This window comes from Microcebus murinus, chromosome 3 (genome assembly GCF_040939455.1).
Source record: "Microcebus murinus isolate Inina chromosome 3, M.murinus_Inina_mat1.0, whole genome shotgun sequence".
Classification (NCBI taxonomy): domain Eukaryota; kingdom Metazoa; phylum Chordata; class Mammalia; order Primates; family Cheirogaleidae; genus Microcebus; species Microcebus murinus.
In genome coordinates, this window is record NC_134106.1 from 17,023,106 (window position 1) to 17,039,143 (window position 16,038).

The 16,038-nt window shown below is 39.5% G+C and overlaps 1 long non-coding RNA gene across 1 annotated transcript in view; it reads right to left on the reverse strand.

Annotated features, from left to right (window-relative positions):
• Positions 1-327: 327 nt before the first annotated feature.
• LOC105884322 (uncharacterized) overlaps positions 328-16,038 on the reverse strand; it is a 363,355-nt gene continuing 347,644 nt past the window's right edge. Inside the window, exons 4-5 of the long non-coding RNA XR_012918475.1 lie at positions 3,117-3,273; positions 328-481 (exon numbers count right to left, since the gene is read on the reverse strand). This is a non-coding gene — a long non-coding RNA (uncharacterized LOC105884322). The remainder of the gene's footprint in view (positions 482-3,116; positions 3,274-16,038) is intronic.

The following is a 16,038-nucleotide window of genomic DNA, read 5'->3' on the forward strand; positions in this document are numbered from 1 at the left end:
AGAGTGAATATGAGATGCAGAGATAGGAGCCAGCCAGGCGTGGTCTTTTTAAAAGAAAATTGAAGGCAAATCCTAGGCATAATGTCTATAATTCACATTTTGGAATTGGGAAAGGCATGTTTGTGCTTATTACACCATATACAAACTTGCTTAAGTGGATGTGGTTTTCCCTTTCACTTCCTCTCTGGAACTGTTGGGTGTGCTGCTGTTTTGTACTAGAGAAGGCATATCTGAGTCCAAAGGAAATGCTAGCAATTTAATAGGAGATAAAGGGATCCAACACGGCTCACACACACAATAAATGAAATGAGAGGAGACAGACTTGTAATGTGTCTTTAATGTAATCACAACTATATTCCAAGGATGCAGGTGTAATCTCCATTTGTATGGATGTGCACGGCTTTCTTATTTGTAATCATCATTAGTGGGTTGTGTGCACCTTGGTGTAATACGAATCTGCCCGGTGGAAATCTAATACCCCCTAATGAAACGAGAAAACATCAATTGTGACAGAAGGGACCTGGCTGAGTCAGGCCACCCACGTAGCCCAGTGGCCTGATTTCCAGCAGTCAATACCAAAGATTCTAAATTCTTACCCCGATTATGAACAATGCAATACAATCCCTTCAAAACACCCATGACAGAGGGAGAACCAAGCTTCCATATGTGCTGACATCAAGGAAGACAGACTGCTCCTCTACACCCTGGGTGGCTTGCCTGGGTGCACCTCGGGTGGGGTCCTGGCAGTCATTTGACACCTCCTGTATATCTGATTTAATAAAATGGATTTGGTCCTTGTTCCTATCCCTTAGCAAAGGAAAGTTATTTACATTTTAAAGGATGTTTACACTGCTGGCATTTCTTACTCCCCTGGATTAGCATGGCTTTTTATCTGTTTCTTATCACATTCAACCTATCTCATAGTTATTTGTGCCTGAGGTTTATTTTTCCCAGCAGACTGTGAACCTTTCAATATGAAGGTCCACTTTGTAATCATCTCTGTAATCCCTCCTCACACCTTAGCACAGAGCCTGGCAAAGAGGTGACTTGAGTTGTGCTCTGTGAACTGAATACTCTTATATCTGCAAGCAGGACTGTTCCTCTGGATAAAAATCTGTGTAAGACTTAAATTAATCAATTTTACTTTTTTTTTTTTCTTTGTGTTAGCTCAAACCATAGCATGCTTATTGGTTACTAGTGAATTCTAGGAAAATAATCTCTTGCCAGATTTTCAACTTCGTTTACGAATAAATTTTATATTTGCCAAATTTTGCAAATATTTCAAACTCTTTAATAAATTATAATTAAACATATCCTTATCCAAACTTCACTGCTAACAATAAATCAGAGAGTTTTGAGGATCCGTGTCATATAGTAAAGTCTTAAGAACTAACAGATAGCTGAGCTCAGTTCAGATTGTGCAATTCATTTATCATACAGTGCTGGGCAAGGGGCAGCTTCATGGGTCTTAGTTCCTTCATGATTAAAACACATTAATACCTGTGATGTGTATCTCATAGAGTTATAACAAAACTGATGAAATTATTGGTGTCAAAGTACCTTCTAACCTGCAGAACTGTGTACAAAATGGATTCTGGTAAACAAAAACGGGAAAGACTAGAAGTGCTAATGTCTCTTCATCCTACATAATAAAACAAGGGGCCGTATGTATTCACTCTAGGATTCAAATGCACATAAGTGAGAATGGCAAGCACATTAGGCAGGGCCAAAGAAGATCTAGTTGTACAAATTATGCATGAGTTCCCTGGGAAGAGAACACAATTTGTGAGAGCTGAGTACACAAGGATGTTCCAAAGACAGTGGGTGGAGGCCCAGGGGGGAGGGGCAATGCAAGTAGGTGACGTATCCAGCTTTTGGTCTTCACCTTTTTCTGTAACCTCCTAACCTCAGGACTCTTTGGGAAGAATAAACTATGACAAAGACAAGGAATAAATAATGAACAAAGAAAAATAATTCCACTGAAATCTCTACAAGACTGTATGGCGAGGCAGCTATGTTCTGATTCTCATATAACAAAGCACAACTCCAGAGAGAGTGGAGGCCCTTTTCTGCTTCGGTGTGGGATAGAGAATGAGCTGGAATACAGTGAGAGTTCCAGAAGACAGAACCTGGTTTTGTCACATTGAGAGTCTCACACTCCAGTTTGAGCAGCGGTGCCCAGAACCTGTCACAGCCACGGTGGCCCAGGCCTCTGGAAGCAGCACATACGGATAACCGTGGGAGCAATGGGAGCTAATGGCTTTGCCTGGGACATTACTGTCCCCTCCCTAAAGACAGCAGGCATCGAGGTGGTGCCACTGAATTATAGGCACTAGTGCACTGTGAGCTTAGTATCATGGAGTAGTTTTGGCATAATTGACAGGGACTTGGAAGAGTGACAATGACATCATCTAAGAGGATTGGTGTAGCACTGTAAATATTGGAAAAATTCCCATGAAGGAATGGAAAAGCACCAGGAATATCAATTACAGAAAATTGAAGGAAGCTAGTTGTTATGGTACACGTGGTGGCGAGAACCAAGTCTAGGAAAACACAGATAACACAGAACCAGGAAAGAATTGAGTGTTGTTCAATTCTCATTGCTTTAAATAGGAAAAGACTATTGGCCACTGGCCAGTGTAGCTCCAGCAGCACCCTATGGTTCCAAATTAAGTAGGGGGACCTATAGGTAGCTAGTGTGCAATAAATGCTAATAAGGAATGCCAGAGCCATTAGCGCCCCAGGGAAAACTACCCTCAGTTGTAGAGGCTGAGAGATAGCTTTACTTGTTCTTCCATTACCATTTCCCAGATTCACAGCCTTCTCCAGCTCAGGCAAGCACCTCCTCCTCACCCCTTAGAATTTACATTTCGCCCTGTTAAAACAAGATCTGTTATAGATAATTTAGCCCCGGGAAGCTTAAGCCAGGGACAGCCAAGCGGGGCTTCAGTACCAGGGAGCACCAGGCCTCTTTATTTCTTTACCCTGGGACTTTTATTTCTGAGCCAAGAAGATAACACATCTTAATAGCAAGCAGCTGAGTTAACTAGATAAAAGGTTTCATAAACAGTTAGTGAAATCTTGAAATCAGAGAAACCGAAGATTCACAGCCTTACCTTGCTTGGCTGGATCTAAATGTACATCACTGAGAGCAGCGATGGTGAGATACCCGGCGACGCTCCCCCGAGCCGAGACGCCGCGCTCCGCTCACTGGCGCATCCCACAGATGCAAACACATCGGATTCTACCGCACAGTTTCCTCTTGGCTTCAGTCTGAGGATAAAAGATGCCAGAAAGAATCAATCAGCCAAAACGGATTTAATGATCTGCACAATAAACATTACATTAAACCAATGAGGACACGGAGCCAATGGAAGGTCATCTTTGCATACGAGTTGACGCTGCAGAAATAGACAACCTAAAAAATTTAGGTCCATAGGTAAATAACGGTACTGGGAGTTAATAAGAAAATGTGAAAAAAATGAGTTAAAATGAATAAAACTGAAATGTAGCGAAAGGACCAGGATGATAAATTTTGGAGATTCTATGGTTAAAGGGGAACGATGGGCAAACAAAAGCAGACACACCGAACAAAAGGGTATCAAACCTACTTGGAGAGAAGAGAAAACTCAGGAAGGCTTTTAGGGGATTGATTTTGGTGGAGGAAGGGGCCAAAGAGAGCCTGGAGTACTAGATTAGGAGCTTCAGATTTGTGAACAGCTAGCTCCCAGACTGACCACCCACGAGCAAAAGATTTTAAATAAAAGTACAAATTCAAGAAAATTCCAATTACTGTGGCAGCAGTAGAAAAAAGGAATATCAAAGGAAGTATCGAGGGGAAAAATGATTGATTCTGAACAAAGAAAAATTAAAGATCAAAAGCAAGAAGATAAAGGAAATCATACTGGTTTTGGACAAAGACTACACGCATTCAAAACCTATAAATAGATAAATGGGGAGCAATTTTCTGAAAAAAGTTAATGAAATGGAGCAACAACTGAGATATGGAAAATAATGATTATGTGATGATGGGAATAAAGCCAGTCAAATGCTACCACATCAATTAAGGAAACAGCAGGCCTCCAGAGCCGGGACAAAAATAATACAACTTCTGAAGACCCAACATTTACAAGACAACATAAAAGAACCAAGAGAAACTTGTGCCTTTCACTACTAATCTGCCTTTACATGAAATATTAGGAAAAAAAAACTTAAAAAACATGATTATGATTCAAATTGCAAAGCAAATGCTTCAAAGCCGCGCGTGCTCCATCAGAGTCCCCTGTGTGATCTATAAGCCATGTGCCCTCATTTTTGTAGGTGACCACTCCACAGGTGATGTCACCGGCTTTGTAGATGTTAAAACCCTTGAGTCAGGGCAGAAGGGCTCTGTGGGCTTGGTATGGTGGCACGGTTCCGGCATAGTTGACGGGGACTTGGAGAATGCCTCTGCCTTCTCTGAGCTCCTGCATTCACTCTCAGCCTCCTTTAGAGCCAGAAGGGAATGTTTTTAGCCATGACTTTTCTGGCTTCCCCCTCCCAATTTCTGACACTAATGAGTAATCTGTCCATGCAGTCAGTCTTCAGATACACCTGCTGAGCACACAGTTGGATGAACAGTTGGACTGAAGGATTCAGTGTCCCTAACGACCTCTTTCTTCCCAGTTACCAAACCAAGGTAGATACTAATGTTCTTTCTGATGTCATTAATTAGCTGTGCTTGGCTGGTAGTGGATGGCACCATCGGAATTTTGTTCTCAGATGTTCTCTGTCTTCCTCTTTTCTCTAATGCTTGTTTTGACATCTGTTTGTTTTTTCTGCATCTTCAGTGCCTAGTAAAGTGCTTAGCTCGTTGTCAGTGCCAAGAATGAAAGAACTGTCACACGCTCACCTTCCTTCATATGGAGTCCATGCACCTACCCCTGCCTCCACTGTCCCTCCTCTGTCTACTTTTCTGGCTCTCATCCCCTCATGCTATAGCTCCAAACCATGAGGGTCTCATCTTGTCCTTCCCTCATCTGACTTTATGTTTTCTCCCCTTCCTTCCTTCACTTTCCCGTTTCTTTTCTGATTTTTTTTTTTCTTTTAGAAAAGAAAAATAGTTCATTTCAAGGCAGTGGATAGATCATCAAAGAAAAAAAGCAGTACATGCCATAGTGTTTCTTGTCTTTTCTATTTTAGTAAGTTCGTCTTTGTAAAGCCCGAACTCAAGATCTTATTTCTCCTGGGTACTTCTTTGAGTGTCATTCCCTAGAAACAGGGTCTCCCACAAAGCTTATTTAAAAATAGCAAAACACAAACTAACATACATACATATTTATAAAACTTATATAAATGCTTATAAATATTTATCACAATTTAAACAAAACTGAAACACAAATCTGTAGTTACAATAAAGTATGATTTCTACCCATTTATAACTATTTCCAATAATATAAACTCAGCTTTCCCTCATGCTTCTTGTCATTTCTTTTTCAGCTCATCCTAAGTTTTTGAAATTTTGAATTATGGTATTAGGTTTAGTAGCTCCCAATATCTTATATTGATTTTGTATTTTTTTAAATTTTTATTAAGGTTATACATGAACATAATCTGAGTTAAATATTTCTTCAAAGTTTCTTATGAAAAATTGCAGTCTCTCCTCTCCTGCCATTATTTCTCATTTTTCATGTGTATTAGTCTTCCTTTGTTGTCATAAGAGATTACCACAAACTTAGTGGCTTAAAACAACATAAATTTATTATCTTATAATTGTGTAGGTCAGAAGTGTAACGCGGGTCTCAGTGAGCTAAACTCAAGGTGTTGGCAGGGTTGATTCTCTCTAGGGGAGAATCTGTTTCCATATTCATTCGGGGGTTGGCGGAATTTGGTTCCGAACGGTTGACGGACTGTTGCCGGCTGTCAGCCCGAGGCTGCCCTGAGACCTAGTCTGTGTATAAAGTCTCCTAAAACTCAGAACCAGCGCAAGACATTGGCTCTTTCTCACGGAGCCATCTCATTGACATCATCTTCTGCCTTTCTCTTCCACTTTTAAGAATTCAAGTGATTGCTCTGGGCTCACCCTCCTAATGCCTTTGTTTTCAGTTTTTAACCTTAGTCAAATCTGCAAAGTCACACTTGCAAAGTCCTTTTGCTGTGAAAATAAGGTTCACAGGCTCCAGGAATTAGAGCTTGGACATCTTTCAGGGGAGGGTCGTTGTTCTACCTAGCACACTGTGGTACATGTTCAGCTCTTTTAGATATTTATTTGGTATTTACCCCAGTATCTCTAAATAGCATTCTGAATTAGAACTCAATATTTTTTAGTTTTTAAAATTACTGTTTGTCTTACAATTAATTATAGAAGGTAATGATTTAACTATCTTTCACATACAGTCTCCCAGAAAATATGTCTATTTCTTGTCCCTTTGTCCTCCTAATATGATCACATAAAATTAGATCAAATATGGTTCTTAGAATACTACTATTATGTATATATTGTCCATAAATGAGTTGTGTATTATGCTATAACTTTCTTTTTTTCTGACAAAATGTTTTTGTTTGTTAAATTTCTATTATATCCATCTCAGTTATTGCATACTCTCTCTCAGTAGTGTTAACTTTCTCTCATCTTCCCGAAGGGCTCTCTCCAAGAATATTCTGACCTGTGCCAATCTCAACTTGTTTTCTAAGCATGCTGCCCAACTGCATCAAAGGAATCTCCCTGTGACTTCCAGCCTGCAGATTCCTTTCACCTCTTATTCTGTGTGCTCGTTCCCTGTTCTCTCTCATTTCAGTTTGACACATTCTTCAGGAGCTGCTTGATAAAGTATGGGAGGTAATACATTTTAGACATATATATATATATATATATATATATATATATATATATATATATAAATAATTTACATGCATGAAAATGTCTTTTTCTTCTTCTCATGCTTAGGAAAGAGTTTGTTTGGAATTTTAGATAGATATTATTTTCCCTTAGAATTTTGGTCTTTATATCAAATCCTCCCTGTTTACTGGACCTTCATAATCCTTTTCCTCATCTTCTAGTCTAGAGATATTCTGTTTTATTCTCTCCAGAGAAAAACCCTTTATGTTTCTCCTGAGGTAAAGAGTGGGAGGAGGGGCCTGTGGTCTATTACTTCATAAAGACTTCCTGTGAGCCCTCCTGGTTTTGACCTTGTATTCCCACCCTCCAAACAAACCCCTTTCCTAGGTACCCTGTTCTTCCAATTCCAGGCCTTTGGGGACTTGAGGACATAAATGAAGATGTTGTTTGCCTTCCCCAGATTAGGATTTAACATTCTCCATCTGCTAAGGCAGTTAACGTTGACTGTTTTCATGTTTCAAGATTTTGTTTGTTGTCTCTACTTCTCTTCTCTCCTGATATCATGTTTATGACCTTTTACAATCGCTGTTGCTCATTTCTTTTTGGTGATAACTGAATCCAACTTGTATGGTCAACGAGCTGTCTTTAACTGGAAGTCTTCATAGATGCTAAGAGTTCAATATTTTTTATTGTAGTGTTGCTGATATCAAGATCAAAGTTTCTAGATATGCCAATTCATTCATGGTCTGCTTTTAAATGGACAACTCCCTGCAGGACAACTTTACCTAGATATTCTGCCAGACTGTAGTTAAAACCCAACTGGAAAATGCCAAAACATTCTTTCCAAATTGGTGCTTCCTTCTGGCCTACCCTTGTTGCCATGGGTACCACCATTTTCTTGATCCTCAAACTGTTCTACTGTTTCCAATCTATTTCTCTGATCTAATCTATTAGTAGGGCATATTGATTTCTTCTTCATGATGTCTTTCAAATATGCCCTGTCTGACCCTAACCTTTTCTTTCTTCCTAGTCTAGGCTCTCATTATCTCTAAACAGTATTATTGTAAAACAACCTATTGATAAATTTTGATCACTCCCCCCATTTCTTATTTTCCATTCTATTCAATCTTCCTGAAGACCACTCTCACCATGATACCTTCCTAGCTGCACATAAAAATATATCAGGCTTCATCAATCTCCCCCCATTGGGATCAAGTACTTGTATTTCTCCCCTGGTTTTTGGATCAAGTTTAGACTGAACTATCACTCCTTGAATATAGAGAACATTCAATAAATGTTCATAAAAGGATGAGCTGGGTGACATTCAAGGACTCTATCAGAGCCTTTTGCCTTATCAACAGTTTTCCCTGACTGAATAACATGGATCCTTCCTGCCTGTCACAATACTCCCCCCCACACCCTGCATTTCCAATGAAAATCCCCATTCTGCTTCTGTCCCTATGTTACCTCCTTTAAGGCTTATTCCCATACTCACATAGATCTACATTTTCTCAAGGATCTACTTCAGCTGCTCCTGGAGAGCAGCCGGGATTGATCCAGGCTATACAACCCCCATCTTCCCATGAATATCAAGACTTGGAGCTAGATGTCTCAAAATCACTTGTGTGTGGTTTGCTCTTTTCCTTGTGTGCGCATTTTTTCCCCTCAAGCTCTTTGAGGGTAAAGATCAAATCTAACATTTCTCTCAAACTCTTCATTGTGGTGGGCATATGACTTGGCATACATGAACTGGTATGTTTGAAGCTTTTCTGTGAAAACATCCTTAAGCAAAGAACAGTAAGGACCTTACTCTGACAGACACGCTTAGAAAGTTCGCCATTTCCTTAAATTCAGGTATAGCATCTTTTTTTTTTCTGATTTTGCATTTTAAACTATGATATATCTGATATATCTGTGTCAATAGATTGAGTCCAAAATTTGACTCCACCACTTAATACTGTACAGCCTTGGACCAATTCCTCAGCTTCTCTGTAAACAAGGATTACAGTTGTTCCTACCTTAGTGTTCAGGTGAGCAAATAAATTCTGTAATTCATATAGAACAGTGTAAACCATGCAAAGCAGTTAGGAAACAGTTGAAAATATTAGCTACTATTTTAAAAATATTTAGATTACTTTTCCTCCAATAGCAATATGCAGGTTGCTCCAGAAGTACGTGCCATATTTATCCTGTGGTCTCAGAGGACCAGGATGAAGCTACGCAGCAGACCCTTATATGACAGACTTGGGAGCCAACAGGGGGATCCCAGTGTGTTCCCTGCTGGAAAGGCTGAGTTCCTTCAACCTCAGCCCTGTCCCTCCTCACACGGGAACTGAGACCCACACTCCCACTCTGGCGCCCTCACGCACGGCCCCTGCAATACACAAACCTTCTCCACTCCACTTTAAAACACGTAGATTTGGATGATCTGTGTCTCTCAAAAGATTTCATAAAATGAAACCTCCACATGTCTGGATCTGGTTTTTGTTTGTTTATTGACAGAGCTCCTGCAATGAAGCAGAAACACTTCTGTCCCCGGATCAGACGTGGCTCATTTTCTTTACTATTCCTTATGCGCCTCTTTCAGTCTATCTCCAAGTTATGGTACAATTTTTCCCTCCTGTGATTTTCAGGGGAGACTGAAGCAGGGTAGTTTTAAACCAAATCTGGGCACATTGGTGTTATGGTGAGAAGGGAGGAAAAGAGGAAATAGAGGGGCTAAAAAAGGGATTAAGACGTGCTGTGATTTAACCCAGAGTGCTGCAAATTACTTCCAGTTTGTCACTTGGCAGATTTGCTTCTCCATCCATGTCTGCTCTAAATATAAGTTCTCTGGGTTCCCAAAATACTTCTCCCTTCTCACCCCCTTCGATAATTTCATTCTCTGGCAGATCGCAGACTGGTATGAATCAGTAAGTGTCCATTTAATTTTCTAAGGCTAGATTCAGTGATGTTCTTTAAGCAGATGGAGATATATTTTAAGGAGTGCTGGAGGTCTTGTTGCTTACTCAGTTATGACACATAAGGAGACCACTTGATTATGAAGGCAAAGAATGATGTCTTCACTGTGGGCAAAAGCAAGTGCCGTATACAACTATCTCAGCACGATGCCCACTCTGCCCTATCTCTGCCTATGAAACTCATGAATAGCCTTCAAAGTCCTGAACAAATGCTGTCTCTTCCAGGAAGCTCACGTTGATTCTCTCTTTTTTTGTTCCTTCAGCTTATTACGTGTACTGATTTTGTGATACTTAGCCCTATCTTGCAGTATAATGGGTTAGAGGTATGGCAGGACTCATTACTAAATGATGAATTTGGGCAGGGAATGTGCCCAATTCCCATTCATTGTCCAAATTTCATAGCAGATTGCCTGAAGCAATGAAGGGTCAAATGTAATTTTGCTAACGTCAATGGGCAATGTAGCTTGTTTAGAGAGGAGACCCACTTGCATGGATGTTCTCTCAGAGTGCTCAGTACCAGAGTCTTGCTGGGAGGCCAGGCCTTGAACTTAGGAAGGAGGCAGCTCTTTGTGGTACTTTTTCTTCTCTCTGCAGTCACTGGTTGCCTAGTGATCTCACCTCCAGCCCAGCAAAACTTGCTCCCAGATCACCTCCCAACCTTACTTGGGCTCTTCTATGAATTATCTTTTTATGGGAAAAGGGCTGATCCTTATTTATTTTTACAAAAGGGGTTTGAGGAAGTAGATAAAACATTCTAAATTAATACATATATATATTTTTTTCTTTTTTTGTGTGTGTGGTACATAGGGGTCTTTGTCTAAGACATTTGTGCCTGCAATAAGGTGGTTGTAAAAGTGACAAAACATAGGACTTTGGTGGTTGCTTTTTTCCCCTTGGCCTGAAATTCATCTCAATGCCTTTCTTTTTTTTCCAGTAAAGCATTCCCCTTTTAAAATTGGTTAACAATAGGCAGCATTAAGAGCACACCTGAAGCCTCTGTGCATATAAAATCAATGGAAAACTCACAGCAGCCTCCAAGGACTCTTTTTAAAATCACCTTGGACCCTGTGTCTCAGAAAGAAACTAAAAGCAGCAGCAGCAGCTAAATATCATTGCCATGCACAAGGCATTTCACGATTTGCTACTTTAATTTCTAAAAACTCTACAGCTCTATTATAAGGAGCACATAGTCTATTATCTCTTGATAATAAACCTTAAATAAATGCCAAACACAGAGGTCTAAAATTATTTCTGGCCTCATGCATCACTTAGGTTGTAATGGCCCCGAGATTGACTAAAAATAATGAAATGTATTCATTATGCAGACTTTGCGTGAATGTGTGTGTATGTGTGTGTTTTAGACTTTTCCAGATGTTAGTGCATGGATATCCCCTTTGATAATGTTGAGGCTTTCCAGAAATGCAAGGGCCCCTAAGTGAGCCAAGTTGTAACAAAAAATGTCTTTGTCTCCCTTTTTTCCTTGATTTGCCACTTGGAGTTGTTTACCAAGTCTGCTTAATTGATCCTCTTATCAATCCTACCTAAAATCCATACCCTCTCTTCATCCTATCATCACCTCCATCCAGATCCTCAGACTTCTCAAGTGAATTTCTGCTACAGCCTAACTCCAATTCTCTCCATGCTGCTGTCAGAATAATTTTTCTACCCTGTAAAATTGGGCTTTTATATTCCTGCTTACTTTTCCAAGGTGAAGGCTCAACTTCTAAATATTTCAAACACAAACTTCTGTGATACTGCTCCTGCCTAGTTCTGCAAAGCTGTTTGGCAACACAGCCCTATAGACACACCCCACCTCAGCCACTGCTATAATCTGGTAGTTGCTCAAATGCTCCATTCTGTTTTGTGTTTCTGGACTTCCGTTCACTCTGTTGCATTTGTCTGGAATTCCTTCCTTTTCACTGTCTTGCTGGCTAACTCCCAGGTATCCATCCAAAGTCCATCAGTTGTCATTTGCGGCAAGGCCACGAATATCTTCCCTGAGACTACACTCCTCCCTTAGCATCCTACCTGTATATACACCAATCCCAAAGACATCATTACTTTCCCTTCTTTTTCTCTGGCTGCATTTAGAATTCCTTTGGGAAGAGACTCTGTTTGCATCCTCAGGATTTAGCATGTCTTTAGGGCTTCTTCTACCAAATTGATGTCTTTAGGCAAATGAATGAGATTGACTTATATTTTTTAACAAATAAATGGGAACTCGTGACTTCAAATAAAAGTTGTCTTATTTTCTTGGAAGTGTAGGCTGCATCTAGTGAGAAAATCCAAAATCTCACGGAAACTCCTCTTTGGGGACACCTTCTGGATGCCGTTTACAAGTCTCGCAAGGAAATTGGGCTCAGTGTCATAGGCACATGGCTGTGTGTGACACAAATGAACTCTTAGCTTCATCACTCAGCTTATTCATCAGACTTGACTGTGAATGACTTCTGATGAGGGTGAATTTTATTTTTGGCAACAAAAGACACAATTTTCTATCACTGAGAATTAAACAAGCAAAAAAAAAAAATTCACCAGCTCTGAAATTCATCCTTAAAGAGGAATTCAGATATATTCTGGGCAGGCAACATCTTTGAAACATATATATTATCACCTGTTGGAACTGTTTGGAAGAATGGGTCTCAATTTCTGCTGATGAACTGGCTTGCTTATTTAATCAGACCTGTGACATGAAGGCAGCATGGGCTTAGTAATAAAAGCACAAATTTTAGAGTCAAATGATTTAAGCTTGATTTCTTACCCTGAGTCATGCCACTTATTGGCCTTGGACAAGTGACTGACTTTGGGGGAACATGGTTTTCAAGTTATTGTACTAAAACGAGGTCATAGATGTTCAGGAATGGTGATACTCATTAAAGAATTAATGTTATAAAATTTATTTTTATTGATTGTCTACTATGTGCTAAACTGAGCTAAAATATTCATAATAATTTTATCATGTAATTCTCTCAAAAAAATAACTTATAGGTAAGGAAACTTAAGCTCCAAGAGATAAGAAGTTTGCCCAGAATGACACAGCTATTCAAGGGTAGAAAAAAAATCGCAGTTTTTACTCAGGCAGTTTGACTCCATATCCTTAATTATCTTTTCCTCATTTCTTACAAAACTCCCACTATAGCCAGACCTTCTAGCAGTAGAGACTCAACATGGTGATGAATTTGAATTTTGGACTATTTCGTTATTAAGCTATATTCATATAAATGAAAGTTTTTCGGTGGCCCTCATTAGAGAATATCTCACCGCAAGTACATATAAAATTCAAAACCACATGCATGCGCACGCGCACACACGCACTCTTACTCTATAAACTATTCAAGAGACACTATATAACTTCCCTGGGGGTTGATTGAAGATCACTTGCCAGGCATCTTTTTGGTAAGTGATATGTTTCCAAACAGGAAGAAAATCTTTCTGAAGGGCTGTCATGTGTAAGAGGGTACAGACTGTTTGTGTGGCCTCCAAAAGGCACAATCAAGACAAATGGATGGAACTTACAGGAGACACAATTTCAGTTTATTGTGAGAAGGAAGCAGGTGACAATCGGGGAAACCCAACAACAGGGTAGGCTGCCTTGTAGGGCACAGCACTCTCTGTCACTGAGAGTGTTTAAGCAGAAGGTGAGAGACCCCTGTCAAGGATGCCATAGACATGAGTCCTGGGTGGCTGTTGGGTCACATGTCCTGTAAAGTCCCTTACAGCCTTCAGGGTTTGAAATTTCATAAAGAAGCCAGGATTATGGTGACCCTCACCCTGCTCAGTGGACCACAGAGCTGCCAGACCAAACACTCCATAAGTCAGAGTGAAAGGGGCGCTATGCAGGTCTCTCAGGACATGAATGACAGCAGAGATGGCATCTCAATGCCTTTCTAGTTTCCGTCTGATGCAGAAATGTCAATGTTTAAGTCTGTGTACAAATTAATCATCAAGTAGAAAATCAGCAGCTTATGCTCTCATTGATAATTTTTACTTTAATGTTTGCATATCAAATGAACGATGACTGCTGGAAAAGTTGTCTAAAGATGTAAATGGCTATTTTTAAATAGATACTTACAATACCAGTCATTGTGTATAAATTGACTTATATAATCCCCTCATCAATAGCATGGAAAATAGGTATTATCTTCATTTTAAAGATGAAGAAACTAAACCTTAGAGAGCAAGGCATAAATACCACTGCAGTGAAAGGATGAAAAGTTTCTTTGATAAAAAGAACAGGGAAATTTATTGCATAAAGCAGTATGTGACATGACTCCTTCTGTAGGAATGGCTTCTCAGGTGTACACATTCCAGATGTTGTATTCACACTTTTAGTCGTAGCTTTCCTTCCCAGTCACACTCTTGATCCAGTGGTTCCTTGGTTTTAATTCCTGCTGAAACCCTTGGTATCTCAGCTGCTTAGTCTGGGCCAGTTGAAGCACCCACGGAATTACAAATTTGACCACTTTCTTTCTTCTTCATTTTTACTTATTTAGTTTTATTTCACCATATAACAGGGGTAAAAATGTTTAGATTATGTATATTGCCCTTGCCCTGCCCCACCCCCAGTCAGAGCTTCAAGCCTGTCCAGCCCCTGGATGGGGCATATCACATTCATTATGTATGTATATACCCATCTCCTCCTCCCGTCTGCCCAACTCCCAAAGAATGTTATTACTATATATACACTTAGGTGTTGATCAGTTAAAACCAATTTTCTGGTGAGTACATGTGGTGCTTATTTTTCCATTCTTGGGATACTTCACTTATTAAAATGGGTTCCAGCTCTAGCCAGGAAAATACAAGAGGTGCTATATCACCATTTTTTTTTGTGGTTGAATAGAACTCTATGGTATACACATACCATATTTTATTAATCCACTCATGTATTGATGGGCACTTGGGTTGTTTCTATATCTTCGCAATTATGAATTGTGTTGCTATAAACATTTGAGCACAGATATCTTTTTAATAGTATGTCTTCTGTTCTTTTGGGTAGATGCTCAGTAATGGGATTGCTGTATCAAATGGTAGTTCTACCTGTAGCTCTTTGTGCTATGTCCATATTGCTTTCTACAGAGGTTGTACTACTTTGTAGTCCCACCAGCAGTGTATGAGTGTTCCTATCTCCCTGCAACCATGCCAACATTTATTGTTTTAGGACTTTTTGATAATGAGTGTTCCTATCTCCCTGCAACCATGCCAACATTTATTGTTTTAGGACTTTTTGATAAAGGCCATTCTCACTGCAGATATATGATAGCTCATTGTTGTTTTGATTTGCATTTCCCTGATGATTAGAGATGCTGATAATTTTTTCATATGTTTGTTAGCTATTAGTCTATCTTCTTTTGAAAAGTTTCTGTTCACATCCTTTGCCCAATTTTTGATAGGGTTGTTTGATTTTTTTCTTGCTGATTTTCATGACTTCTATATAGATTCTAGGTATCAGCCTTTTATTGAATGTGTAATATGCAAACATTTCTCCCATTATGTAGGTTGTCTGTTTGCTCTAGTGATACTTTCCTTGGCTGTGCAGAAGCTTTTAAATTTGATCAGGTCTGATTTATTTTTATTGTTGCTGTGATTGCCTTTGGGATCTTGTTCATAAATTCTTTGCCTAGGCCAATATCTATAAGAGTTTCCCCAACATTTTCTTCTAGAATTCTTGTAGTTTCATGCCTTAGGTTTAAGTCTGTTATCCACTGTGAGTTGATTTTTGTGAGGGGTGAAAGTTGTGAATCATGTTTCAGTCTTCTACATGTGGTTATCCAGTTTTCCCAGCACCATTTATTGAATAAGGATTCTTTTCCCCAGTGTATGTTTTTGTCTGTTTTGTCAAAGATCAGATGGCTATATGAGGATGGTTTTATATCTGGGTTCTCAGTTCTGTACCATTGGTCTATGTCTCTGTCCTTGTGCCAATCACATGCTGTTTTGGTTATTATAGCCTTGTTATATAGCTTGAAGTCTGGTACACTGATACCTCCCAATTTTTTCTTTTTGCTTAAGATTGCTTTTGCTATACAAGGTCTTCTCTATTTCCATACAAAGCATAGAATTATTTTTTCTGTATATGTGAAAAATGAAGTTGGTATTTTAATATGGATTGCATTGAATCTTTAGATCACTTTGGGTAGTATACACATTTTACACTTGATCTTAGCCAAAAGGCCGAGAAGCGATAGTATACACATTTTAACAATGTTGATTCTGCTGACCCATGAGCATGGTATGGTTTTCCAGCTGTTTATGTCCTCTGCT